This window comes from Lactuca saligna, chromosome 7 (genome assembly GCF_052625555.1).
Source record: "Lactuca saligna cultivar CGN05327 chromosome 7, ASM5262555v1, whole genome shotgun sequence".
Classification (NCBI taxonomy): Eukaryota; Viridiplantae; Streptophyta; class Magnoliopsida; order Asterales; family Asteraceae; genus Lactuca; species Lactuca saligna.
Genome location: NC_136423.1, coordinates 5876617 through 5889743, shown reverse-complemented (window position 1 = coordinate 5889743; position 13127 = coordinate 5876617).

Genomic DNA, 13127 nt, shown 5'->3' with positions numbered 1-13127 from the left:
TTAGGGGGTGCGTGGAGTGTTTTGAATTCTAAAAGTTTTTTTTTTTATTATTTTTTTTTTATATTTTATTTTATTTTAATTTTTTGTAGGTAAAAGGGTTTATTTGTTTGTAGTGGTGGTAAAAATAAATTTTATAAAAAAGTGTTTGAATAAACTTTTACAGTGAAAAAGTCAATAAGTAAAAAGTATCAAGTAGATTTTTTTTAAAAGTGTTTGGATAAACTTTTATAGTGAAAAAGTCAATAAGTCAATAAATAAACAGTGTTTGGCTTAAAAAAAAGCTTTTTGAAAGTGTTTGGCTTAAAAAGTGTTTTTTAAAGTTATTTTGGTTGAAAAATCATTAACAGTTTCAAAAAATCACGTTTTACATGCTTATTAAAAAGTTTTTTTTAAGCTTATGGAAAAGTTATTCTGAAAAGTGTTTTTGAGTTTGTCAAACATTTTTTTTGACTTATTAGCTTTTCAAAAAGCCGATAAGCCAATAAGCACTTTTCAAATGCAATCTTAAACACCCCTTTATATTTGCATAAATATTTAATTTTTATAAGTAATTAACTTAATCAAATGGTTATTTTCACGCAACCAAACCATATTATGTATATTGGTTTAAAAGGTCATTTGTATTTGATTTATTTATTTATTTATTTGCTTTCTAAGGGTACGAACTTAATGTTTATCAGTTAAATTGGGAGTTTTACTATATTAATAGGTTTTTGTGCCGTGTCACCTGCATAGTAGGATACTGAGTCAACATTGAGTCCATAATAAGTCCATGTATGCAAGGTTTGTTTAATGAGTATTTACTTCCCAACCACTCATTAACACTTAGCTCCCCAAGTTATCATTCGGGGTAGGGCAATATAAAATGAAGAAAATCACATGTAGGGATTAAACAAAAGAAACACTAAAAGTTATTTCCCTTTTTAGCCAAACAATCCGAAAAGAACCCGAAAATATTGTCATGTCAGCTCCACCACACTCCCCCGACTCAATAATTCTTGAGACTTTCTTACCTACAACGATATGCACTCCATCTTCTATGGCTATGAAGATACACCCATTAAGCACCAAAGCGAAATGGAAAGGCTAAAGGAGCAGTTGGGACACAATTTCATCATATCTAGGGTGGACCACATCAATCTCCAGCACAAGATGGATGATCACGACAAGAAATTTCAAGTTTTTGGTATGTTGGTAAGTGGCACGATGGTGGCTATGTTGGCGATGGCGGTGGTTATGATTCACTTCATTTTGAAGATAGGATGATGTTTATGGGGGAGATTATGAAGCTAATATACATATAAATATTTTTTTGAACTATGGTGGTAGTAGTCGTGGATGAATCAGTCATGTTTTAATGACAAGCATCTTTTGTGAAGGGTAATGTAACGTCCCAAAAATCACGATTGAAAATATTCTTTAAACATTACTAAAACCATATTTATAAAAGCCATGTCATAATTCATAACATACATTCAGAGTATTAATTCAAAACATATTCTCATTATCAGAGTAAAACATCACAGGCTGTCTAAATAATGGTGTTTGCAATGCGATCACCCCGAGCTCTTCCCTCCCCTACCGGAAGTACCTAAAACCAAAACTGAAAACCGTAAGCACGAAGCTTAGTGAGTTCCCCAACCTACCACATACCCTGAACAAACACATATAGCACATACTGGGCCACGCACGCTATTTCGTGCCTCGCCCCTACCTCGGGCCTTGCCCCTACAACGGCCCCGCCTGGCCTCGAGCCCCGCTCGAATACAAATCTGTTTTTTTAGGCCCCGTCTGTCTCTAGGTCCCGTCCGCTAACCACATAATACAAAATAGCATATAACACATAACTGAACATACCCTACTGTATTCCTGTCCTAAGGCCTCGCCTGTCTTGGGCCTCGCCCCTATCCTGTTACTAATGAGTCATGGAACCCCGTCCAAGCTCCTACTGTAAGTGAGATACTGGCCCCCGGCCCATACTCACTGAATCCGATCTCTAATCCTTCATATCTTCGCTCCTGTCAGCTTAACGGCCTTCTGGCCGCCTTCTTGACCCTCAAAACGACCAAATATATGTTACTTGTCGACTAAGGATCATTGGTAGTAAGAATCACTCTTCTGGTTGGCTGAAATTCACTATTTATAACTTTTGGAACCGACTTACATACGTTGGGCATAAGTCAGTGTACGCGGGGCGACTAAGAGAGTCATCCCGATCCAATCTTAAGACCCAAGCCCAATACGTTGGGCGTACTTACTAACTACGCGGGGCGTAGTCATCTTCTCAGCCAAACACTTGGCGTAACTAATGTTACGTTGGGCGTACTAGTTGCCTTCAACAATTTCCTTTCTTTTTGCTTCTAAGCCCGAATTCCGTTCCAATCCTTCCTTTTCCAATCTATCAACAACTAATAGCTATAAATTATAATTCAAAGCCTTATAAGTACCTTTTAGTTCTAAATAAGAATAAAAAAGGCTAAAATATTAAGATATAATATATAAAAATATGTATAGAAATACACATATCAATATGTTGCCTTAAAAGTGAAGACATAGAACCTTATAGGTTGCATGTGCCCTTAATTGTTAAGTGTTACTTTTACACATTGTACATAAATTTTATAAACCTATGGAACCCATCACATGCAACATCATCATCCTTCTTGTTGGAAGAAATGTCATCCTTTCCTTTAAACTTCTTTTTAATAATATATTTTTTAGGATTCTTTGATCCCTCTCCTTCCACCATATTCATAGAAGAGGAACCAAGTTGGTTCTTTCCTTTAGGATTATTATCAAGTTCTTGAGTCATTAAAGACTCTTCAATCTGTAAATGGATTCCAAGTTGAACCATAAGTTAATTCCTCTTTGTTCTGTTTCAGAGTGTGTCTAAACTCTTTCCAGGATGGGGGCAATTTATCAATGATAACAACCATAGAAATGGTTTCATCCATTTTCATATTGTGTTGAGCAAACTGTTCTAGAATCCTTAACATTTCATGGAATTATTTCATAATAGTGATGGAATCAATCATCATGTAACTCATAGAGTTACTAACCATAAACTTCTTGTTAGAAGCATCTTCAGTCATGTACTTGGATTCAAGAGAAGCTCATAGTTCTTTTTCATATTCAACATTTTAATAGATATCAAATAAAGAGTTAGACATACCATTGAGAATGTGGCCACAACATATGTAGCCATCATTATCCCACTTTGATTTCTTCCTTCTTGCCTCCAAAGTTTAATCTTCAATAAATTATAACATGGGTGTACTCAAAACATACACCACTTTTAGAGTGGGTAGGAGGAATTTAATGTTCTTCTGCCATCTACAAAATTCTTGGCCTTCAAACTTCACCAACTTGTCAAACTTTGTCATGTCTTTCATAGAATCTCCATAAGCCATTATCATAATATGCTTTAATCTTTGTTAGAAAAACAGGTAATAACATGTTTGTAACATCCCGGAATCGCAAGAGTAGAGTTGAAGGGCTAAAAGTGTAAGTTTTAGAGGGTGACTCGGCGAGTCCATGGTTAGACTCAGCGAGTCAGGTCGCGGCTATGGTCGTGTGTCTAGTGGCCTACTCGGCGAGTCCAAAGATGGACTCGGCGAGTAGGTGTTGTATGGAGAAAACCCTAATTTTTGGGGTTGAACCCTATATAAAGAGCATTACACCCCTCCACAGCCTCCCTTATTCCCCCTTGAGTTCCAGAAACCCTAATTTCATGGAGAGTCCCATTATTGAACAAATTAGAGCTTGGAGAAGTGTTGTTTGAAGAGATCTTGAAGGAGAAGTGGCTTGGATCAAAGGGCTTTGCTTGGATTCGAGTTTGGTTGCTATTGAGGCATCTTTTGGAGTTAATACTTTCGTTCTTGGGCTGTATCTTCCTAGTTTCATCATTTTGGGGTTTGTGGGGAGTATCTCTTGGAATGTTTTGGAGTTTGGAGGTTAGATCTGAGGTTGCTACCTCAGATCTGGAATATTGAAGGCCTAGAGTGCATTAAAGTTCCTGTGTTTGAGAGCTTAGTGAAACCACCATGTCCCAAACCTTGGTTCTAAGGTGAATAAGGCTTAGATCTCCTTAGATTCACGTAAAGTTTGCCACTTTACATGATGGATGGATTGTAGGAGGTTGGATCTATGTTTTGGATCAATTGCATGGCCTGAGATGCTTCTGTATGGATTCAGACTGGTGGTACTCGACGAGTCACATGGGTGGACTCGACGAGTTGCTTGAAGATGGCCTGGAACTCGACGAGTTGGAAGAACAACTCAGCGAGTAGGTTGAAGATAGCCTTGGACTCAACGAGTCCATTTGGACTCGGCGAGTCTTGTCGAGGAAGTCCTAATATTTCTGGTTGAGTCGATGAATCGGTGAGTCAAGGGATGACTCGGTGAGTTGGGTGCGAGTGGACTCAGAGTTGTTGGACTCGACGAGTCTTGGGGTGACTCGGCGAGTTGGGCCGCTGATTGAAGGAAGTTCTGAGCATATGGACTCGGCGAGTCATCAGGTTGACTCGGCAAGTAGTGTCAGTCAGGGGTTGACTTTGACTTGTCCAAGGTTGACCAATTGTCTTCCAGGGGTATTTTGGTAATTAAGGGTATTTATTGAGTTGTATGTTTTGATGTTCAGTGGAGGAGTTCGTGTCAGAATTCGGAGCAGCGGGATCTTATCCTTTCAGCCGACAGTTTCGAGGTGAGTTATCCTCACTATATCAACAGGGTCTAAGGCACCAAGGTCGGCCCTTTATTGGATTGAGATTCGGGTATGGTTATTATGTTATTGTTTGATGTGTCTGCATCCTGGTAGCTAGGATGGTACATGCTAGGAGACCTTGTTAAGGTCAGTTTCCCGATATACAGAGTGATGCTATGCTAGTGACCGGTTAGGTCGGTAACCCGGTTAGGGTAATGATATGCTATGTGATCTGCTTGCTCGGTTTGTGGACTATGACTGTTATATGAATGTATGTTTTGTGCACATGGTTGTTTGGACTGGAGTTGGGTTGAGGCGGGTCCTACTTTGTGCTGTAGGCCAAGATACCCAGGGCGGACCGATTGTTCCGAAGGCCCAGCGAGCGGTCCGGATAGGCTGTAGGCCCCACGAGGGCGAACCAGACGTGCCGAGGCTCGGAGAGTGGACCAGGCCGACTGAAGGCCCGATGCGGGCGGACCAGTCACACTGTAGACTCGGAGAGTGGACCAGGTGGGTTGAAGGCCCGATGCGGACGGACCAACCCCACTGTAGATTCGAAGGACATGACTAGACCTGGAGGATGGATCCGATGGACTGAAGGACCGATACGGCAGACCAGTCACACAGTAGACCCGATATGCATGGTTGTTCTATGTTCTGTTATGTTATGTATGTTTTATACGTTTTGGACCGGAAGGTCGCAGCCTGGAAGGGCGTATTCGTGGTTGGTATTTTGGGGGTATCTCACTAAGCTTTCGGGCTTACAGTTGTGGTTTAATGTTTTTCATGTTCTTCAGGAGACTGTGGCAAGGCGAAGGCGCGATCGTACCGCTCCTCATGATTTTGTAGTAACGTGATCCTGGAAACACTCTAAATGAATTGTATTGAAAACCTTTTGTAAACATTTTAATGAAAATCGGGTTGTTTTGAAAAATTTAAATTGGTTGTATTTTTCGGATGTTACAAGTTGGTATCAGAGCCTTGGTTTGAGTGAATTGGAGGAACCCTTGTGTGACTCCAGTCTCAAATCGAGGAGGGTTTTCAAAAGAGAATTTAAAATGGTTTTCAAAATAAGTAAAGGAGGACGCGGAGGTACGATCAGCCGGAGCCAGTAAGTAACCCCAAAATACCATACATGACAATTGTTTTATTGAGCTTTGATAGAACAGCATGCTAGAGTTAGGCTAGGGATCTTCAGGATTTATTGATGAGTTGCCTGATTTATGATGCCTGCTAGCCTAGGGTTCCTTGTGAGAGATTTCTAGTGTTCCTTTAGTTGTGAGGATAGAGCGTTGTTATGTATGTCGCTAGGGTGTTGTGGGAGTACTTCATACAAATATGGGTAGGTGTGGAAGGTAGTATGGGCCCGTACTACTGAAAGCACGGACTCATACGCGTATCAGGGAAACCATGACCTCTAGGGTTGGGATGAGAGCTGGTTCCCGGGATAGTGGAATATGTCTGAGATTTGGTGTTTTATTTTTAGTATGGAGATTTCAGGGCACGCTGGGAGTGGATCCGGGTCAGGATCAGGAGCAGGAGAGGGAGTTCCGGGTGGGTCTGTTCAGCCCGAGGTTGTCAGTCAGATGAGTACGCACGAGTTGGATGCGAGGATTCGTGAGATCCTGCATGATGAGGTTGCTGCATTGTTTCGGGCTGAGCTGTCGGAGTTGTTTGGATCGATCAAGACCGCCATGGTGGAGTATTTTGATGAGCGCTATGCGGCTCTCACGGAGACGGCTGCCGCGGCGGCTACAGCAGCTATAGCAGCGGCAGGGGGAGGAGCTAGTAGAGGTTTTCAGTATCGGGACTTCGATAATACGAAGTCTCCCACTTTTGATGGAGTTCAGGATCCAATCGTTTCTATGAGATGGTTATCAGATGTGGAGGGATGTTTCTTCACGTATTCATGCCCTGCTGATTAGAGGGTGAGGTGTGCTCTGAACCTGTTAAGGCTCGGGGCAAAGGATTGGTGGAGATTGACCACGGGGTCGTACTCGGATGCACAGAGAGCTGCGATTTCATGGGATCGGTTCAGAGAGATGTTCAGCACTCGTTATGTTCCGCAGGTCGAGAGGGAGAGGTTGGCTCAGGAGTTCTTGGAACTGAAACAGGATTCGGAGTCGGTGACGGAAATCACCAGGATGTTTACTGAGCGGGCGATGTTTTGCCCTGAGTTTGCTTCGAAGCAGGCTCAGATGTCCCGATATCTGAGTATGCTAAAGAGAGACATCATACAGTTTGTGTCTGCGCAGAGGTGCGAGACTTTGCTGGAGTTGCAGGAGGCCGCCAGGTGGCGTGAGTTAGAGATTGAGTTACAGATGCGTGAGCTGAGGCAAGCTCCGGTTCAGTCGCAGCCGGCGACGAAACGGTCTAAGACCGTTGATTCCAAGATGGGAGATCAGGGTAGCCACGTCTGTGGAAAGTGTGGAAGGGGTCACACCGGGGTTTGTCGGTCCGGTGGAGCATGCCGCAAGTGCAGAAAGGAGGGACACTATGCGAGGGATTGTCGGCAGTCAGTGCCGGTTCGGGATTTGAGGATATGCTATCATTGTCATCAGGTTGGACATTTGATGGTCAACTGTCCACGGCTTGCTGCAGGACCGGTGCAGGCTCCAGCACCGGCTACGTTGAGGATCACAGGTGGAGGTCAGGGTGGAGCGGAGCCCCCAAGGGCTTAGGGTTGTGTTTTTCAGCTTGCTGCTACGGGTACGTTCTTTCTGCTGTTTTTGATTATTTACGATTGTTGTGGAGTATTGTTATCTGCTAGTTTCGTTGGTTGGTTACGGAATTGCGTTTTGGGTTTTCGTGTGGTATCCGTTGTTCCTTGAGGGTTTGGCGAGTTGTGATCGAGATTTCGTTTTGGTATCCTTTGTTCCCTGAAGGATCGTTATGGTTATGGATTTGTACTTCGAGCTATCGTTGATTATCATATGAGGATTGGTGGCAGATGCAGCGTTGGTTTGAAGGCCGGGTAGATTCTGCAGTCTGAGGAATGGATAGTTGAAGATTGGGTTCTTTTCGAGCGGGTTGTGCAGCGTGGAAACATGATTTTTATGAAAGTTGTTGGCGCTGGTGAGAAACATTTTGCGTGTAAGTGTTGATTTTCTGCAAGGATACTTTGGGAGATCGGTGATGGCGACCGGTGATTTATTGTCAGTATCTTAAGTGGGGGAGAATTGGAGATTCTCCGGATGATCGTAGGGTCTGAGAGGTTGTTTAGCTGCTTGGGGAATTCAGCGATATTTCTATCAGTCGAGAGCAGGCTCGTATGGGTGAGTAACAGGCGTGCGGGGCGGAATACAGACCTAGAGCAGTTGATTGTGGAAGGCATGGGAGCGGGCCGGGATCGAGTATGTATGATGGAGATAGAGTTCGGAACCCCTAAAGGGTTAGAACGGTATGCATGGGAGGATTTCCCGAAGGGATAGTTCGGAATGATGAATGTTAGTTGAGCGGTACGGATAGACTGAAGGCCGGTAGGCGTACCAGTCAGGCTGAAGGCTCGGAGGACGGTCCAGTCAGATTGGCTGAAGGTTCTGAGAGTGGTCCAGATTGGCTGAAGGCCTGGGGAGGTGGTCCAGTCATGCTGAAGACTCTGCGAGTATTGTTGGATCGGTTCGAGGTTATGGGTTGCGTATGTTGCAGTGGGATTACATTGGGAGGTCTGGCCGTGGGTAGCAATTTTGAGCAGTGAAGGTAGTGCATGGGCTTGAAAGTCCCTGCGATGAGAGTCAGCGTAGTGGTGATGCATGGATGTCGGGTACGCTTAAATGAGGTAGTGTAGCGTGGGAGGAGCACCATAGTGCCTGTCATGGTGACTGGGCGGACGAGTGGTTTCCTTGGTAAGGAAAGAGGGAGGAATGAAACTCAAAAAGGGAGTGCGAATTCACAGAAGTGAAAGCGGCAGTGTAGAGTTATGATTGGAGTGGTCCGTCGATGGTCTTTGAGTAGTGTTTTGCGGCGGTAGAATAAAAGCTCATTCGACTTGATATGTTGCTCAGGGCGCGGAGGGAATATCACGGTGTAGAGCTAGGGAGAGGGGTTCGGAAGGGATACAGAGAAAGAGTCTTGGACTCTCAGTGAGATTCTGATCAGGATCTTGGGTATGTATCAGCGGTTCATCCTGGAAGGATGTTTGAGGATATCATCAGTGTATCAGGTTATCCAAGCCTGAGGGTGCTAGAGCTAGATCAGCATGTGTGTGTGATTGCGAGAGGAGAACTCGGGGGAGTTGCTCCGAAATGGGAGAATGGGTCTTTTGGTCGACATGGGATGGATAGAGTGGAATTCGGATCGGGGATCCGATGGTTCGTGGCTTTATAGCCAAATGAGTCAAGTGAAAGATGAGAATTGAAGCAGTAAGGCATCATGGGTAATTCTCGGTTGTTGAGTGTGGTTATCGGAGGGTGCAGCTGGTGCCCGGTTTGAGTAGGTGGTGGGGACACCGTATGGAAGGAGAAAGTGAGCTTCTGGTTTCTATGATTATACCTTGAGGGACTTGGTTCGGTCAAGGTCAGGTTGCGCGTCGTGGGAAGTAATTTGAAGATGAGATGCCGTAGGCTTCGAGGACGAAGCCTAATTTAAGTGGGGGAGAATTGTAACATCCCGAAATCGCAAGAATAGAATTGAAGGGCTAAAAGTGTAAGTTTTAGAGGGTGACTCGGCGAGTCCATGGTTAGACTCGGCGAGTCAAGTCGCGGCTATGGTCGTGTGTCTAGTGGCCTACTCGGCGAGTCCAAAGATGGACTCGGCGAGTAGGTGTTGTATGGAGAAAACCCTAATTTTTGGGGTTGAGCCCTATATAAAGAGCATTACACCCCTCCACAACCTCCCTTATTCCCCCTTGAGTTCCAGAAACCCTAATTTCGTGGAGAGTCCCATTATTGAACAAATTAGAGCTTGGAGAAGTGTTGTTTGAAGAGATCTTGAAGGAGAAGTGGCTTGGATCAAAGGGCTTTGCTTGGATTCGAGTTTGGTTGCTATTGAGGCATCTTTTGGAGGTAATACTTTCGTTCTTGGGCTGTATCTTCCTAGTTTCATCATTTTGGGGTTTGTGGGGAGTATCTCTTGGAATGTTTTGGAGTTTGGAGGTTAGATCTGAGGTTGCTACCTCAGATCTGGAATATTGAAGGCCTAGAGTGCATTAAAGTTCCTGTGTTTGAGTGCTTAGTGAAACCACCATGTCCCAAACCTTGGTTCTAAGGTGAATAAGGCTTAGATCTCCTTAGATTCACATAAAGTTTGCCACTTTACGTGATGGATGGATTGTAGGAGGTTGGATCTATGTTTTGGATCAATTGCATGGCCTGAGATTCTTCTGTATGGATTCAGACTGGTGGTACTCGACGAGTCACATGGGTGGACTCGACGAGTTGCTTGAAGATGGCCTGAACTCGACGAGTTGGAAGAACAACTCGGCGAGTAGGTTGAAGATAGTCTTGGACTCGGCGAGTCTTGTCGAGGAAGTCCCAATATTTCTGGTTGAGTCGATGAATCGGTGAGTCAAGGGATGACTCGGTGAGTTGGGTGCGAGTGGACTCAGAGTTGTTGGACTCGACGAGTCTTGGGGTGACTCGGCGAGTTGGGTCGCTGATTGAAGGAAGTTCTGAGCATATGGACTCGGCGAGTCATTAGGTTAACTCGGCGAGTAGTGTCAGTCAGGGGTTGACTTTGACTTGTCCAAGGTTGACCAGTTGTCTTCCAGGGGTATTTTGGTAATTAAGGGTATTTATTGAGTTGTATGTTTTGATGTTCAGTGGAGGAGTTCGTGTCAGAGTTCGGAGCAGCGGGATCTTATCCTTTCAGCCGACAGTTTCGAGGTGAGTTATCCTCACTATATCAACAGTGTCTAAGGCACCAAGGCCGACCCTTTATTGGATTGAGATTCGGGTATGGTTATTATGTTATTGTTTGATGTGTCTGCATCCTGGTAGCTAGGATGGTACATGCTAGGAGACCTTGTTAAGGTCAGTTTCCCGATATACAGAGTGATGCTATGCTAGTGACCGGTTAGGTCGGTAACCCGGTTAGGGTAATGATATGCTATGTGATCTGCTTGCTCGGTTTGTGGACTATGACTGTTATATGAATGTATGTTTTGTGCACATGGTTGTTTGGACTGGAGTTGGGTTGAGGCGGGTCCTGCTTTGTGCTGTAGGCCAAGATACCCAGGGCGGACCGGTTGTTCCGAAGGCCCAGCGAGCGGTCCGGATAGGCTGTAGGCCCCACGAGGGCGGACTAGACGTGCCGAGGCTCGGAGAGTGGACCAGGCCGACTGAAGGCCCGATGCGGGCGGACCAGTCACACTGTAGACTCAGAGAGTGGACCAGGTGGGTTAAAGTCCCGATGCGGGCGGACCAACCCCACTGTAGACTCGAAGGACATGACTAGACCTGGAGGATGGATCCGATGGACTGAAGGACCGATACGGCGGACCAGTCACACAGTAGACCCGATATGCATGACTGTTCTATGTTCTGTTATGTTATGTATGTTTTATATGTTTTGGACCGGAAGGTCGCAACCTGGAAGGGCGTATTCGTGGTTGGTATTTTGGGGGTATCTCACTAAGCTTTCGGGCTTACAGTTGTGGTTTAATGTTTTTCATGTTCTTCAGGAGACTGTGGCAAGGCGAAGGCGCGATCGTACCGCTCCTCATGATTTCTCATGATTTTGTAGTAACGTGATCCTGGAAACACTCTAAATGAATTGTATTGAAAACCTTTTGTAAACATTTTAATGAAAATCGGGTTGTTTTGAAAAATTTAAATTGGTTGTATTTTTCGGATGTTACAATGTTTGGATCAATAAGAGTTGTGAAACACTTTCAAATTAAATCATTTCGAGGGTGCACTCGAAAATCTCTAATAGCATAAATCAGGACATAACTTCTCGTAAAAAAAACTACCATTAGATGGTTATAAGACCTTAACTTCCTTGTCAGAAAACTGTGATAAACTATCATCAACCGAGAACTTAAACAAATGATTACTCCGCACCACCCTAACTGGTTTAATATATATCAAGGCATTGTTGATTAACAAATTAATTCTATTACACTTAAATAATATTAGTGATATAAAATCAGCAACATAAATTTTAGTCAAATGATATTACATATTAGGGAATACGATAGTTATGACAGGTTAACCTTTCATCATGTGATTTTAGGTTTAGGTTTGGGTTCATGATGTTTACAAATAATATAAACATTTTTTAATTGAAACTCATTTCACATTCATAAGCCACACAAATATGACATTGTAATGTAATGACCAATTTTAGTATTGTAACTAAATCCATTTCATTCTTGTTTCATTGATGCACTACATCTAACTAAACAAACCTTTAACTAACTAGACATACACAAAAATACTGGTCTCGGATTACACCCGAAAAAAGACCAAGACCGAACTGGTACAAAAGAATTTTAGACCGAAAAAAGATCGGTCATAAAAAGACCAGTATAGAAAAATAGACTGTTCCGAGACCGGTTTAAAAAAAGACTGAAAACCATAATTTATAAATGTATTATTTTTGTCTCAATTACACAATTTTTAATCACATTATCTAATTTCTTATTTTTGTTAAATTTTAGTGTATTATTTTTAATAAATCTTAATCTAGCATCTTGGAGTTAATCACATATTTTTTAACAAAAAATACCAAGCCAGAACCGGAAAAATCCAAAAATAAAACCGAAAAAGGAAAACGAAAAAAATGCAAGACTGGGTCGAAAAAAAAGACGTGACTATAAAAGGACCGCTCTTGAATATGACCAAACTTGTTCAAGACCAACTAAGACCGGTCTGAAGCTATCAATGGGTATCTCTATAACCAACTATTATGTGTCCAAAGAGTGTTAGGAATTGCTACAAAGATGTCTAACACTAAAAAGAAACTCTTATCCATCATGATATTTCGTGCCTTGGTGGCCCATTTACGTAGCTTTTCTCACCACAATATTTCTTAACTATACGAGTACCACACGTTACGTAGAATACAATTATATATTTTTAATCTTTACAAATATATGGTTTTTAATATATCAATGACATTGTTAGCTCTTATATAATAAATATTGTAATAAGTTTTTATAAACATTGGTTTGAATTATACGATAATGTAAATATCTTTTAAAATTATATAATCTTAATTGTCTCAATGGTCTCTACATACGGGTTATTCATAAGCAAAATTAAATATAATATATAGTTTAAAGATGTTTATAGTTGTTGTTATGATTAATTAATTTTAAAAAGTTTATTTGCTTAACATTTTAATTTTTATCATTGTAGTTATTTAAAATAAACATTGTTTTTGTTTTTAAATGTATCAATATAATTTTTACATATAATATTACTTTTAACTATTATTGTTGTAAGGTAATTAAAATAATGTATTTAGAAAATTTTAATTATTT